Source organism: Dasypus novemcinctus, chromosome 12 (assembly GCF_030445035.2).
Source record: "Dasypus novemcinctus isolate mDasNov1 chromosome 12, mDasNov1.1.hap2, whole genome shotgun sequence".
In the NCBI taxonomy this organism is placed as follows: Eukaryota; Metazoa; Chordata; class Mammalia; order Cingulata; family Dasypodidae; genus Dasypus; species Dasypus novemcinctus.
Genome location: NC_080684.1, coordinates 81,883,377 through 81,897,381, shown reverse-complemented (window position 1 = coordinate 81,897,381; position 14,005 = coordinate 81,883,377). Strand labels below are relative to the sequence as shown.

The 14,005-nt window shown below is 38.0% G+C and overlaps 1 pseudogene; it reads right to left on the bottom strand.

Moving 5' to 3' along the window:
* Positions 1-488: 488 nt before the first annotated feature.
* LOC111765516 (small nucleolar RNA SNORA38) lies at positions 489-594 on the bottom strand (annotated as a pseudogene).
* Positions 595-14,005: the final 13,411 nt, after the last annotated feature.

The following is a 14,005-nucleotide window of genomic DNA, read 5'->3' as shown; positions in this document are numbered from 1 at the left end:
ACTCAGAACAGTTAAGGGACTTTTCCATGTTCATGCATTAATAATGTCAAAACCTAGATGTGACCCTGCTCAGGCTATCCCAAAGCCTCTAATACTTTCTGGTGCATCAGGACCCATATTGTAAAATCTTGTATTAGTATATTCCTGTACAAACTCGATTTGCTCTTATTTTTTATATGTTTTTAAAATGTTCTATGATGACTTAGAATCAGGGATCATATTATATTTGCTGTAACTTCTTCCATATCTATATGTACAACGGCCTATCCTGGTAGATCACGAGTGATTTTTAAAAGAATTGATATATAGCACTTCTCATATGTAGGAGTTTCTTTCTATTTGTAACTTTTATGCAATGTCTTGTTTTAAATATCATTTTAAAATCTTACCTCATCTTATACGTTAAAAAGATAATAATGAACTTTCACCTTTAAAAAAAAATAAAAGGACACTGATCATCTCTAAGAATGTTCATCTCATGGTATTTTCTGTGTGGGAATGGGTGGCTCCAGACTTCTCCAGGTCCCCATCTCTTTATCTCCAGTGCTTACTTGTCTAAGGACAGGAAACCACAGGCACACCTTTGTAGGAGGGCTTCACTCCATTTTATAGATGAAGAAGAATGAAAAATGTTAAGTTTTATTCAGATGGGCCTCTCATTCAAAAATAACTGTGGTGCGGAGATTAACACAGCAATTTGGGAGCAACAAGGATCCTTAAGATAGTGTGGCCTGATTCTACAGATGAGAATGCAAGCATGGTGAGAACACACATGACATTTTCAGTGTCCTGCATTAGATTAGGGTCAGAGGCACAGAGGTTAGGGATCTTGGGACCCCAGATCTCCAAATCTAGTTCAATGCTCTTGAGACCACCCTCTACACATACACATATGTGCACCTGAAGAGTATTTTAAAATTAATGCTTTTTCATTGTGGATGCTTTTGCCCTCATCTCTCTTAAGCAGTAGAAATGTGAGAAAGTCAATGCTTTTGAGCTGATCTGTCCCTTAGCATCTTGCCTTGCAATATATACAATTGTCTATTTGTCTGCAAGAGTCTCCATGACACTGTTGATTCTTATAACTGCTTCAATCCCTAAAATTGTCCAAGAGATCAACATCATTCTCTTGTGAGACCCACTTTATATCCAGAGGGAAGCTAACTTTGGACTGAGCAAGTTGAATTTGGAAGTATGTCACTGCTCCATTTTAAGTTAATGGGGCCTTAAATGAAATAAAGAAAATACAGTGTGGTTGAGCCCAGATAATATCGAGGGTGTGATTAGAACTCTGTCAGATTTAATACAGAGCCTACAAGAGAGAATCAGACTTCGGACTTTGGACATCTGACTGTTTTGGGTGAGATGAGAGAGAAGACATTTTTAACATGATCTGTGTATGGTCGCTGAAAATAGGGATGAACAGATATCTCCTCCTCATCATCATTATAAGAAGAAAGAGGAAGAGGAGAAGGAGAAATCCCATTTATTGAGGGCTTATTGTACGCTAGGCCTGAATTAAAAACCCTTTTTCTATGCTATTGCTTTTTTACCTTTGTGATAACCCTAAGTATAGTCAATCCCCAGATGAGGAAAATCAGAGGTTATATAATGTAGTCACACAGCTTGTAAATGACAAAGCTGGGAGCTAGCTTTTTAAAGCAGGTACTTTCATTTCTTTCTAGAATATAAGCTCCATGAGAGTAGGGATTTTTTTCCTCTTTGTTTACTGCAGAATCCTAGGGCTTAGAACAATGCTTGGCATTACAATCAGGAAACCCTCACAGTCTGGTTTCTATCCCTCAACAGATAATAACAGTGTTGAGCACCATTATTTATGTTTTCTCTGGATGATGAGGCTGCCAGATTTTTTAGTCAAAACTATAAAATATTCCTACCAGTAGCAACAACCAGAGGGAAGAATAAAACTTAACTAGGATGCATTATCTGAACAGACCCACAAAACCAGAGTGGCTGCTAGTCTGTCTTCTTAAGCCCATGCTAATGCTGTGAGCAGAATGTGGAGGAATGTCAAACTGAGCAGAGGTCAGCTGCCAGAACAGTGGTTAGATGCATTTGCAAGACAAGGCCTTATGAAAGGGCAATCCAACACAGACTGCTTCCATGGAGAGAACAGGGATTCTGGGAAAAGCATCTCTCTTACTCTCCATTCCCAGAATTTAAGATAATGGTAATTGCATACAAAGCATTTTGAAGAGTTACTTAATGCCAATCTGCCAAATGGGATTCCTCAACTCTCTGACTCCTATGTTTCATCTAAATGGGCACAGACTGTGAACTGTGATAGAAACTGTGATTGAAGGGTTCATGAATCACTGCAGGCTCTTGTACCTTGATTTGTATGGACAACTCTGAAATTTTTCCAGAGAGTAGCTAGTTTCCTAGGGAAAAGAATCAGCATGATTGTGAATTAGATTCTGAATCCACAGGGGAAGAACTTGTACAACAGAGATGGGACAGACTAAGCATAATCTCTGGCCAATGATGGGGATGAGGAGGTAGAATTTGGCCGTTGTCTCAACTGTAATTTGAAAGCTTTAATTCTAGTATCAGACCCATACTGATATACACAAACACACACTCACACACACACAAATAGATACCCACATACATAATAATGAATTAATTGAATATATTTCATTTCAGTTATTTTAAGGGTTAGGGAAAATGTATGACCCATTATACATTATAATAGTGGATTTAAGTGTTTTGTATCCTCTCTATATAAGAAATATTAAGGGTGAAAATGCATCATTTCCATTAAAAATAGTACAAAATTCAGAGGGGTGGTGGACTTGGCCAAGTGGTTAGGGCGTCCGTCTACCACATGGGAGGTCTGCGGTTCAAACCCTGGGCCTCATTGACCCGTGTAGAGCTGGCCCATGCGCAGTGCTGATGCGTGCAAGGAGTGCTGTGCCACGCAGGGGTGTCCCCCATAGAGGGGAGCCCCATGCACAAGGAGCACACCCTGTAAGGAGCGCCGCCCAGCGCGAAAGAAAGTGTGGCCTGCCCAGGAATGGCACCGCACACACGGAGTGCTGACACAACAAGATGATGCAACAAAGATATACACAGATTCCTGTGCCACTGACAACAACAGAAGCGGACAAAGAAAAGGCAGCAAACAGACATAGAGAACAAACAACTGGGGTGGGTGGGGGAGGGGAGAGAAATAAATAAATAAATAAATCTTTTAAAAAAATAGTACAAAATTCAAAGGAATCTATATGAAAATTTTTTAAATTTATATACTTAAAAATGTATTTGTCAAAGAATATAAATAAGCAATTCATAAAAGAAGAAAGTAAATTGGCAAGTTACTTATGAAGAATTTCTGAACCTCACTGGTTGCCTCTGAGATGCAAAGTAAGAAAACAAAATACTATTTTTCAGCAAACTTATGGGAAAAATAGAATATGTTAATAACATCTTATAATAAACACAATATGGGAAAATGGCAGTATAAAATGTCAAATTGTATAAATTGTTATATTTTATGGTAAGTAATTAAGCAATATCTTAAAGGTGAAAATGACCATATACTCTGATATAGCAATCACCTTTTTGGGTTGTATTCTACAGAGAAAAAAAATACCAGGAGAAGATCATATCCTGGATCATAAAAGAGGTCTTCAAAGAATTTGGAAGAATTGAAATGATAAATATATTCTATGACAAAAGTGAATTAAATTAGAAATCAATATAAGAAAAATGTCAGGAATGTCACCAAACACTCCTAAATAACGTGGTCAAAGAGAAATCACAAGAGATTAAAAATATTTTGAATTGAATAAAAATGAATACATAAAATATCAAAATTCATGGGATGCAGTTATCAAGATTTGTATGAAGTTTATGACATAGAAAACGAATATATAAAAAAGGTCTCAAATATGTGATCTAAGCTTATACCATATGAAACTAGAAAAAGGGAAGGACAAATAAGCAGAAGGAAGGAAATAAAAACAAGAGCTGATTAAGACAAACATAAAAAACATTCCCATTTAAGGATAAATGTATGGGGATATTTTAAAATCAAAAACAAAAATCAAAATAAAACCATGAGGTGGCTGTCCCAGAAGGAAAAGAGAAGGGAAAAGGGGCAGAAGGAATATTTAAAGAAATAATGGTAGAAAATTTCCCAACCCTATTGAAGGACATAGATATCCCTGTCCAAGAAACACAACGTACTCCCATTCAAAAAAATCCAAATAGACCAACTCCAAGACACATACTCATCAGAATGTCAAGGGGCAAGACAAAGAGAGAATTCTGACAGTAGCAAGAGAAAAGCAGTGCATAACATATAAGGGATATCCAGTACAGATTAAGTGCTGATTTCTCACCAGAAACCGTGGAGGCAAGAAGTCAGTGGTCTTATATATTTAAGACACTACAAGAGAAAAACTTCCAGCCAAGAATCTTATATCCAGCAAGACTGTCTTTCAAAAATGAGGGCAAAATTAGAATATTCACAGATAAACAGAAACTGAGAGAATTTCTAAGCAAGAGACCAGATTTTCAGGAAATCCTAAAGGGTGTGTTAAGGCCTGAAAAGAAAAGACAGGAGAGAGGGGCCTGGAAGAGAGTCTAGAAATGAAGATTATATCAATAAAAATAACCAAACATGTCAAAAGGGTGGTGAAAATAAAATATGACAGGTAGAACTCAAATAATCAGGAATAAACTTAACCAATGATGTAACGCATTTGTATTCAGGAAACTGCAATTCAGTGTCAAAAGAAATAAAAAAAGACTTAAATAACTGGAAGAATATTCCATGCTCATGGATTGGAAGACTAAATATCATTAAGATGTCAAGTCTACTCAAATTGTTACACAGATTTAATGCAATCCCGATAAAAATTCCACCAGCATTAAAGAAAAAATTGAAAACACGATCATTAAATTTATTTGGAAGGGTAAGGAGTCCTGAATAGCCAGAAACATCATAAAAAGGAAAAGTGAACCCTCATCTCCAGACTTTAAATCATAATAATACCTACCTATAGTGGTAAAAACAACATGTTATTGGCCTAAAGACAGACACAATAGACCAATGGAACCACCAAAGTTATGGTTCAGAAACAGACCCTCGCAGGTATGGTCAAGTGATTTTTGACTAGCCTGTCAAAATCACACAGCTCGGGCAGAACAATTCATTCAACAAATGGTGCTGAAAGAATTGGACATCCACAGCTGAAAGAAGGAAAAAGGACCCCTATCTTACACCTTATCCAAAAACTAACTCAAAATGAATAAAAAAACTAAAAATAAAAGCAAGAACTATAAAACTTCTAGAAGAAATTATTGGAAAATATTTTCAAGACCTGGTAGAGGTGGTGGATTCTTAAAGGAGATAAGAGAAGGACTGAGTTGACTACTGATGTTTAATATATTTAGAAGTTTTAATTAACTTTAAAATTGTGGAAATGTACAGAGTGGATGGTAACACACAGTGAGTAACAGCTAGTTTATAAATGGGGATGTGACTGATAATGGGAGTCTAGATATGTAAATGCCAATTGACAGAATGCTTGAGAATAATCTAGGAACTGGATAGCACAGTAAGCCAAGAGGTGGGTGAGAATTGTGGTTGATAGTACAGATGCAAGAGTGTCCTTTGTTAGCTAGAACAAATGTATATCACTACTGCAGGGTGTTGGGAATGTGGAGAAGCATGGGAAAAATACAGCTGGAGTGACCTATGGGCTGTGGTTAGTAGTAATAATATTCTTGCATCTGTGCAAAAGATGTACTGTGTTGATACTGAGGCAGTATGGAAAATGTGAGCCAAATGTACACTATGGACATGGCAATAATCAGATGATATTATTTTATCTGTAGCAAATTATGGAGGCGTGTTTTTTGGGAACTCTGCACATGTGCATGATTGTTTTATAAGTTTACAACTTCTGTTATAAAAAAATATATTTAAAAAATAATAATAGGGTGGGTTGGGTGAAAAACACACCAAATGTAAGATAAGAGCTATGATTAGTAGTAAGATTTTGACAGTGTTCTTTCATAGTTTGTAACAAACGTCTCAGGACAATGCAAGGTGTTGATGGAGGGTTGAGGAATGGGACCCCTGTATGACATTATGCATGTTTGCTTTGTAAGTTCACAACTTTCACTATACACTTAATTGTTTATGTATGTTCATATATAAATGGTATAAAAATAATTGGATTGGTTAGGGGAAAAATACTTTGTTTAGTAGTAATATTTTGACAACAGTAGTAATATTTTGACAATGTTCTTTAATCATTAGTTAAAAAGGTTTAAGAACAATGCAAGTTATTGATGATAGGGTGAGATGTTATATATGTTTGTTTGATGTTATATATGTTTGTTTTGTAAGCTCACAACTATTATACATTTATTGTTTATGTATGTTTATGTATGAGTGATATATTTCAATAAATTAAAAAAAAAACAAAAACAAAACCATGAGGGAAGGGGATGTGGCTCAACTAATAGAGTGCTCGCCTACTATGTAGGAGGTCCAGGGTTTGATACCCAGGGCTTCCTGGCCCATGTGAGGAGCCAGCCCATGCGCAGTGCTGTGGTACACAAGGAATTGCCATGCCATGCAGGGGTGTCCCCCACGTAGGGGAGCCCCACGTTCAAGGAGTGCGCCCTGCAAGGAGAGCTATGAAAAACGCTGTACATACAAAGACCTGGTGCAGCAATATGATACAACTAAAAAGAGGCACATGTCAGTGCTGCCTGACAAGAATGCAAGCTGACACAAAAGAACACACAGTGAATGGACACAGAGAGCAGACAACTGGGGGGTTGAATGAATAAAATCTTTAAAAATAAAAAAATAAATCCATGGCTGTATTCTGATTATCCATCCCTATCGAATCATTGAGTGCATATGGTACAATGTATGCAGAATCATGTACTATTTTTAAGAATTAAACCCATATTGTTGGTCTGGAGGTATAGCCATAATATTTTGCGACTTTCCAAAGGGATATGTGTAGTCTATCTCCCTCTTATTATTAGGAGAAAGTAAACCCCATCTATGGAAGTATACTGAAGAAGATATTAATACTTTTACTCTCAGAATGCTGAGATTAAAGGAGGAGGGGTCAAGGAAAGTTAAATTTTTTTATTAATATATCTGTGTATCATTTGGTTTTTTACAAAATCATACTACTTTTACAATTTAAAAAATCTAATAAAGTTCAAGAAAGAAAAATACCAACTAACGTTGCTTCTCTATTTTCATATTACTACTGACAAATAATCATTTATATCATTCCGAAACTCTATCATATTGCACTTTAGTTGTTTGAATGACTGCCTCTTACTAGATCATAAACTATAAGAATGCAGGGCAGAATTTTATTCATCTTTGAATCTCTGGGAACATTTATCAATAATTTGTTGATTGCTAACTCAGTGTTAGCTACCGGTCAAGTAGTAGACATGTTTTCCTGTACATGAAAACATTGCATGGCTTCTTAATTACTGAATTGAGTTCAGGTATGTTATTTCAGGGGCAGAAGGAAGAAGGCATTAAATGAATATACCACTTTCCCTTATAAAAAAATGTTTCTAAAAACAACCAAATTATAATATCTTATCTGTCCTCTTATAATCTGGTTTAAAGTGGGAATTTGGCTCTGCAAATTGAGTGTGAAAATGAGATTTGAGAAATGAGAAATTACATAAAAGTCCAATTTAAATGGGTTTAAAAAGAAGCCATATGTTCTCTATCTGATGCTCTCTGCCCCCTCCCACATCCTTAAGAATACAATTTAAGATCAAGCCTAGTAAAAATTACAAGCTACTTTCAGTAGAATTCACGTTTTGACAAACTTTAAATATGTGAACCTGTCAGTCTCCAGACAGAGGCCAGATCCTTACAAGTCAATGTGCGAAAATTAAGTTTAACCCTGGAGATGGATCATGAGCTCTTTCAAAGCCAACAATCCATGTAGCCCTGAAGAGGCCCTACTGTGTTCACAGTCACAATCAGTATCTCTAACCCCTGTTTCCTAACAGGCATGTGGTCACAAGATGAAAAGCCAGTAACCCACTCCCCAAATATAGCATAGTAGATGAAAGTATAAATTCTGGAGTTTGTCTGGTTTTAAAATCCAAGCCTAGTCATTAATGGTCTTTGTGACCTTCGGTATATTATAAAAGCTCATTGTGTCTCAGTTTCCACATCTATAGAAGGAGAAAGTATCTGAGGAGTCTGTTCTAGGCCCAAAGTCTCTGGTTTGACCTTTCAGGACCACAGGCAATTACTAGACTTTGTCTGGCAGGCCTCAAGGGTGGAATCTGCCCTTCCTCCACCAGACTGGGCGCACCACTCAATGCATTGTGGTTTTCTGGAGGGAGCTGCAATCAATGACACAGGCTCCCCTGGTCCCAGCCATGCTCATATGAATAGCTGCATTCCTAGCACTGGAACCCCTTTGGAGTCTACCTGTCAGGAACCTCAACTGAGGCCCTTCCCAGCTGCCTCCACTGAGACTTCCCTGTTGATGGATTTGACTGAGACCATTTTCTCCACTTTGACTCAGTATTTTTCAACTCCCTCTCTCCCAGTCTCCGGGTCCATAAAAAAGGCAGCAGGAGCCTTTAGTTCGAGAGATTTCCTTCTGCCTGTTGCCCAGCTTGGTTCTCTGGGGAAAACTGGCACCCTGGGGAGCTGGTGTCTCTCTTTTTTGGCTTCTTGCTCACACTGTTGCAGAAAAAGAATAAAGGCTAGATTGCTATTTTCAGTTTGGCTCCTTGTCCTAACTCATCACCTTGATACCTGAAAGGTCACCAGTTACGCCGGTTTAATGAGTTGATATCTGTCAATTACTTGAAACAACCCGTGGTTCATGAGAAATATTTGATAAAGACAGAAGAATACTATGCCTGGTAAGCCAGTTGGCTACCTTTACATCTCTGTTAGAGAACGTGTCAGATGGGCATTGTGGGGTGGGAGTTGGAAAGCATCACCTTGCTCCTGACTTAACCTGCCCCATTTAGTATTGATCTTTTTACCTGTCCGTGTGTTGTCAGAGGTGACTACACCAGGAACATCAGCTAAAGAAACTTCGAAACGAAATTGCTTGAAGAAGAAAATGTAAATGAGTCTACCTCATGCCAAATTTCTTCATTCTAGGATTCTGGGGCTGGAACTTTGTCACAAATTTGAGCAACGGTGTTATAAAACAGACTGACAAGGCTGTGAATTGCAACACTACATCAAGCTGGAGTCCTAAGCTGTTATACTTTTTTTTTTTTTTTTTTTTGCTTTGGGTTTTTACCCCATATGCTTACCATTTCTGCAGACATACTTTCATGCCTTGAGATTTCTATTCTTCAGGGGGAAAGTACTAGACTTTAAATTGGTCAGGATTTTGCTAAGTCTTAGGGTGAAGGAGTTACGACATTTGGGAATTAGCAGGGAGAGAGCCGAAGGAAGAAAATCTATGTCTCTCTCTGTTTTGTTCCCTTTCTGGAATCTGCCTGTACTGGAATTATTCAAGCCTGTTTCATTTATTTCCATTATATTGTGAGCTTCAGAGGTAGAAACTATGTCTTGTTCCTCTTTGAGCAATAAATAATAACCATAATAATCTTAATAGGTAATATTAGCTACATATCAGGTATTGTGCCAAGTGCTTTGCACGTGTTATTTCATTTAAACCTTGCAATCATCGTAGCTGTTACTTTGATTCCATTTTAATAGATGGTGAGGCTGACTCTTAGAAAGGTAAATTAACTAGCTCATAGTCACATGGTTAAGTGGCATAGTCAGGTCTGGGACCAAATTTACCAATTTCAAAGCACACGCACTTGATCAGTACCTTGTGGTCCTCACCTACGATATACCATAATGCCAGCAACCTAGTAGGAGTTCAAAAAATGAATGTTCTTGTGTAGTGCTGATGTGCGCAAGGAATGCTATGCCACGCAGGGGTGTCCTCCGCATAGGGGAGCCCCATGTGCAAGGAGTGCACCCTGTAAGGAGAGCCACCCAGGGCGACAGAAAATGCAGCCTGCCTAAGAATGGCGCTGCCCACATGGAGAGCTGACACAACAAGATAATGCAACAAAAAGAAACACAGATTCTTGTGCCACTGACAACAACAGAAGCGGACAAAGAAGATGATGCAGCAAACAGACACAGAGAACAGACAACTTGGGCGGGGAGGGGAAATAAATAAAAAAGTAAATATTAAAAAAAAGAATGTTCTTTCTTTGAAAGGCAGCTGTATAAAATTGACAAGACTTAGAGAAGCATATAGTAGAAGTTCAATAGGGTAGTTTGCTTCTCCACCCTTTAAAAATTGTGTATATTATTTCTCTGTATAATTTCAGTTATTAAAATGTACTAGTTTTTATGTTTAAAAACCATTTTGAATAATTGTCAACAGAGAGTTGATTGTATCATACTTGCAAAGATTGTGGAGAAAACACTTTCAAACCACATTTGACTGACATTTCTGACCAGATGATCTTGTTTGATAATGGATAACCATGGCGTCAGGGGAGCATAGGACATGTGGTTGAGAGGACTGGGCTTGGGTCCTGGATCAGCTGTTTACCTTCCATGGTCCTCAGGCCAGTGATTTGACATCTTGGTCTTAATTTCCTTGTCTGTGAAAGAGTTAATGCACCTTATAAAAGAGAGGATCACTCTAATTGGCATATATGAGAGCATCATAAATCATAAGGTGCTCAACCCATGGAAGCCACAGTCAGGTTTCTTTTCTTTCTAGTTGCTAAGGCATTGGGAACAGTGAAGATTCTTGTACTTGATGAACCCTGGAGCGTAGATCACAGATATACAAGGCAGATGACAGAAGTATACAAGAAGAATAAGAAAGAGGCATATTTCTCTGCAATGATGCAAAATGTAGTGCTATCACTCCTTTGACCAATCACACTGCCCCTTTTCTGACCTGCTGGATATAACTGGCAGTTTGGCAGGGGAAGAGAGGGAGAGAGGAGAACAATGGAGGCTTAACTCCAGGAATGAAGGAGTTAGATTTTTGAAGAGTTCCTAAAATGGTCTGAAAGTATAAAAGGAATGTTTACCCAGGCATAGCTTTTATTGAGTATGATGGCGCATTTTAGTTAGCTCTAGTTTTACCTTCATGAAACTCAGGTATATTTTGTAGATTGTAATCAGGTAGACCATTGCATTTGTACCCAAATATGGCAGACAGTCATGAAAGACAACCACTTGTATGAAGACTTGAGAAGCATGAATTTATCTCTTTTGTTCTTAAGATCATCTCATAAAGGAATCCCCATGCCCCCACCCCCACTGTTCAAACCCTTTCTCTGCTCTCTTTCCCGCTGCAAATATAATTCACTCTGCATGGTTCAGATTTGCTAACTTGGAATTTTCAGTAAGAAAGAATATTTTAAATACAAGTCTTGCTGAGTCTAAATATCTCCCTTCATTCCCACTCCCACACCGAAGAGGCTTTGCTGGAGAGGGAAACTTACTTTCTTCCCAACTGAAACTCGCTAGTCTACCTATGTGGAATTAGGAGTTGGAAGAGATGACTATCATTTTAAGATCAAAGTGATGATAAAATAGAATTGACTAATGGCCATTTCACATTTGGAATTAATAATGAAAGAACCTCTCCTACCTTGTAAGAAGAGTTATATCTCTATTGGAAAAAGGCTATTGGTGATTTACATGTATCCCAACCATGCCATTAGTCTCAGTTGAATTCTTAGTTTTTAAAAGGATATGAAAAAATGCTGGTAGGACTGGTGTACAAGAAATCAACAATGATGGTAATGAAAAAGGCATTTCATTGTCCGAAGATCATATATTCTTTTCCATTGGATCTTTCTTCCGATGAATTGAAAAAAAGAAAAGTGACTGAATGTAAATTCTCAGACGTGAGAAAAAAAGGCTTCAACTAAAGTGTCCAGTCCCTCTACCCTGATAAGTTCCTTCTGGCAGGTTGGCATTACTGATTGATCATGGCTTCAGAATCCCCTCTTTTCTTGCTTGGAAATTTAACCTTCAGATTTTAGTAGCAATGAAGATTGACTTTGGGCTTCTCCTAGAACAGTCAGAGTAATTCAAGGAGGAGAAATGCAGATCCTATCCCAATGTGTAAATAAGGAAAATGATTTAGAAACCTGTTTTCAGAGAGCAGTTTTAACCATATTATAGTTCAAAATTGGATGCTCTTTTTGAAACAGGGTGAAATTTGATCCCTTTGTCAATGACAATAGAGGGTTCATTGCCCACATGACTGAAGCTTGTGTGTGGTAGATGATTCCTCAAAATTTCTCAGCAGTTATAAGGCAAATAAAATCAACTCTAGGATAATGTGATTGTGAAGAAACTCAAGACTTAAGAAGTGCAGTGTGCACTTCTGCCTTCAGCAAAGAGCCTGACTTGACCATTACAGGCCCACAGCTTTCCTCTGATGTATCTAATAAGAGGACTTCCCGCATCTTGCAGTTCAAGTTTATCCCTTATTTTAGGACTACAGAAAGCCTCCTGAGGCCACCTAATTGGCCACATTGCCTTCCAGTGTGCCTATCCATTTGTCATGTTGCAATTTAAGCCCAATTTCTCATTGTGCTGCCTTAGTGTGGAAGACAAGCCTCTTTCCTCTGTATTATAAATCCCCCTCACCAGAAGGCAATTCTGAAAGTAGTTTTCAGATTTTGTTTTTGTTTTTTTCTTCTTCTTCAGGCCAGGTAATCTCAAATTCTGTAAGCTTTTTGTCTCACAGACCCTGCTTTCTATCTCATAATTCATTCTATGATTGGTTGTGGCTTTATAAGATTTTTCTAAAGTTTTGGTGGGGCCTAACCAAAGGCAACCGTGATAAATATATCTCAACAACGTAAGTCCTCTTTTCCCCAAAGGCTCTCTGGTAACTGAGCTGCTGAGACTTGAAGTGTCTAAAATCATTGAAGAAACTCATTAGCCCCTGTCTCCAAAGGCATCCCCTGTGGAAGTGCATAAGGTAACTGGAATGGAAGGAAAAGAGTTATTCACAAAATCTATGTTACAGATGAAATTTTTAGATTAGCTAGCTGACAGCATGGAACAGGAGGAGGAAATGCAGTGCAAAGAGTTCTGGACTTGAAGTCCGCAAGGTGTAGCATTTTCACCATTGCACTCACCAGTGGAGTGATCTGGGGCAAGTATCTAAGACTCCATTCTCATTTGCATCAAGAGGATTCTACATAAGTAATATTTACAATGAAATTTGGAATTCCATCACTTAATATCAAGCAGAGATCTAAGAGGCCAAACACAGATTACATTTCCAAAGTGAATAGGGTTAATTAAGGCCATAGCAGAGGATGCTTTGTATTTTTAGGGGGGCTGCAGTGGAGGAGACCTGTGAACACTGGGGTGTAGAATGAAGGCTATGGATGCCTGGAAACGGGGTGTGCAGTAATAGTGGATAGTGGGTTAAGATTTTCTTTAGGGCCTCAGCCAGTGCAGAAGAGGATGTCTGAACTCTTCTTTCCTTCCTTACATAAGCCCAGCTGTGCTGAAATAGATCTCAATGATACTGAGGACATTTAGTGTCTGCCTAATATGTTCCTTTGAGGAAAATCTTATTTGTCAAAAGCAAAATCTTCTTCTCCTCTGGGGTAGGCAAGATAATAAATATCTTGGCAGAAATGTTAATCACTATCAAGTCTATAGTAAACCCAAGGGACAATTAGGATTTATCTTACCATTAATTTCAAAACGCATAACTCATAGAGTTCAGAAACCATACAAGTGGGTTTTTTTCATTTATTTTTTTTATTAGAGAAGTTACAAGTTTACAGAAAATTCATGAAGAAAATACAGAGATCCCATATACCCGCACTCACTCAAACACACACACTCACACACACACACACACAATCCTCCGCATCACTAGCACTATGCACCAGAGTGGCACACCCATTATGACTGATGAAACAACATCACTGTAGTTATACAGTCCATAGCTTACATTATAGCTCACAG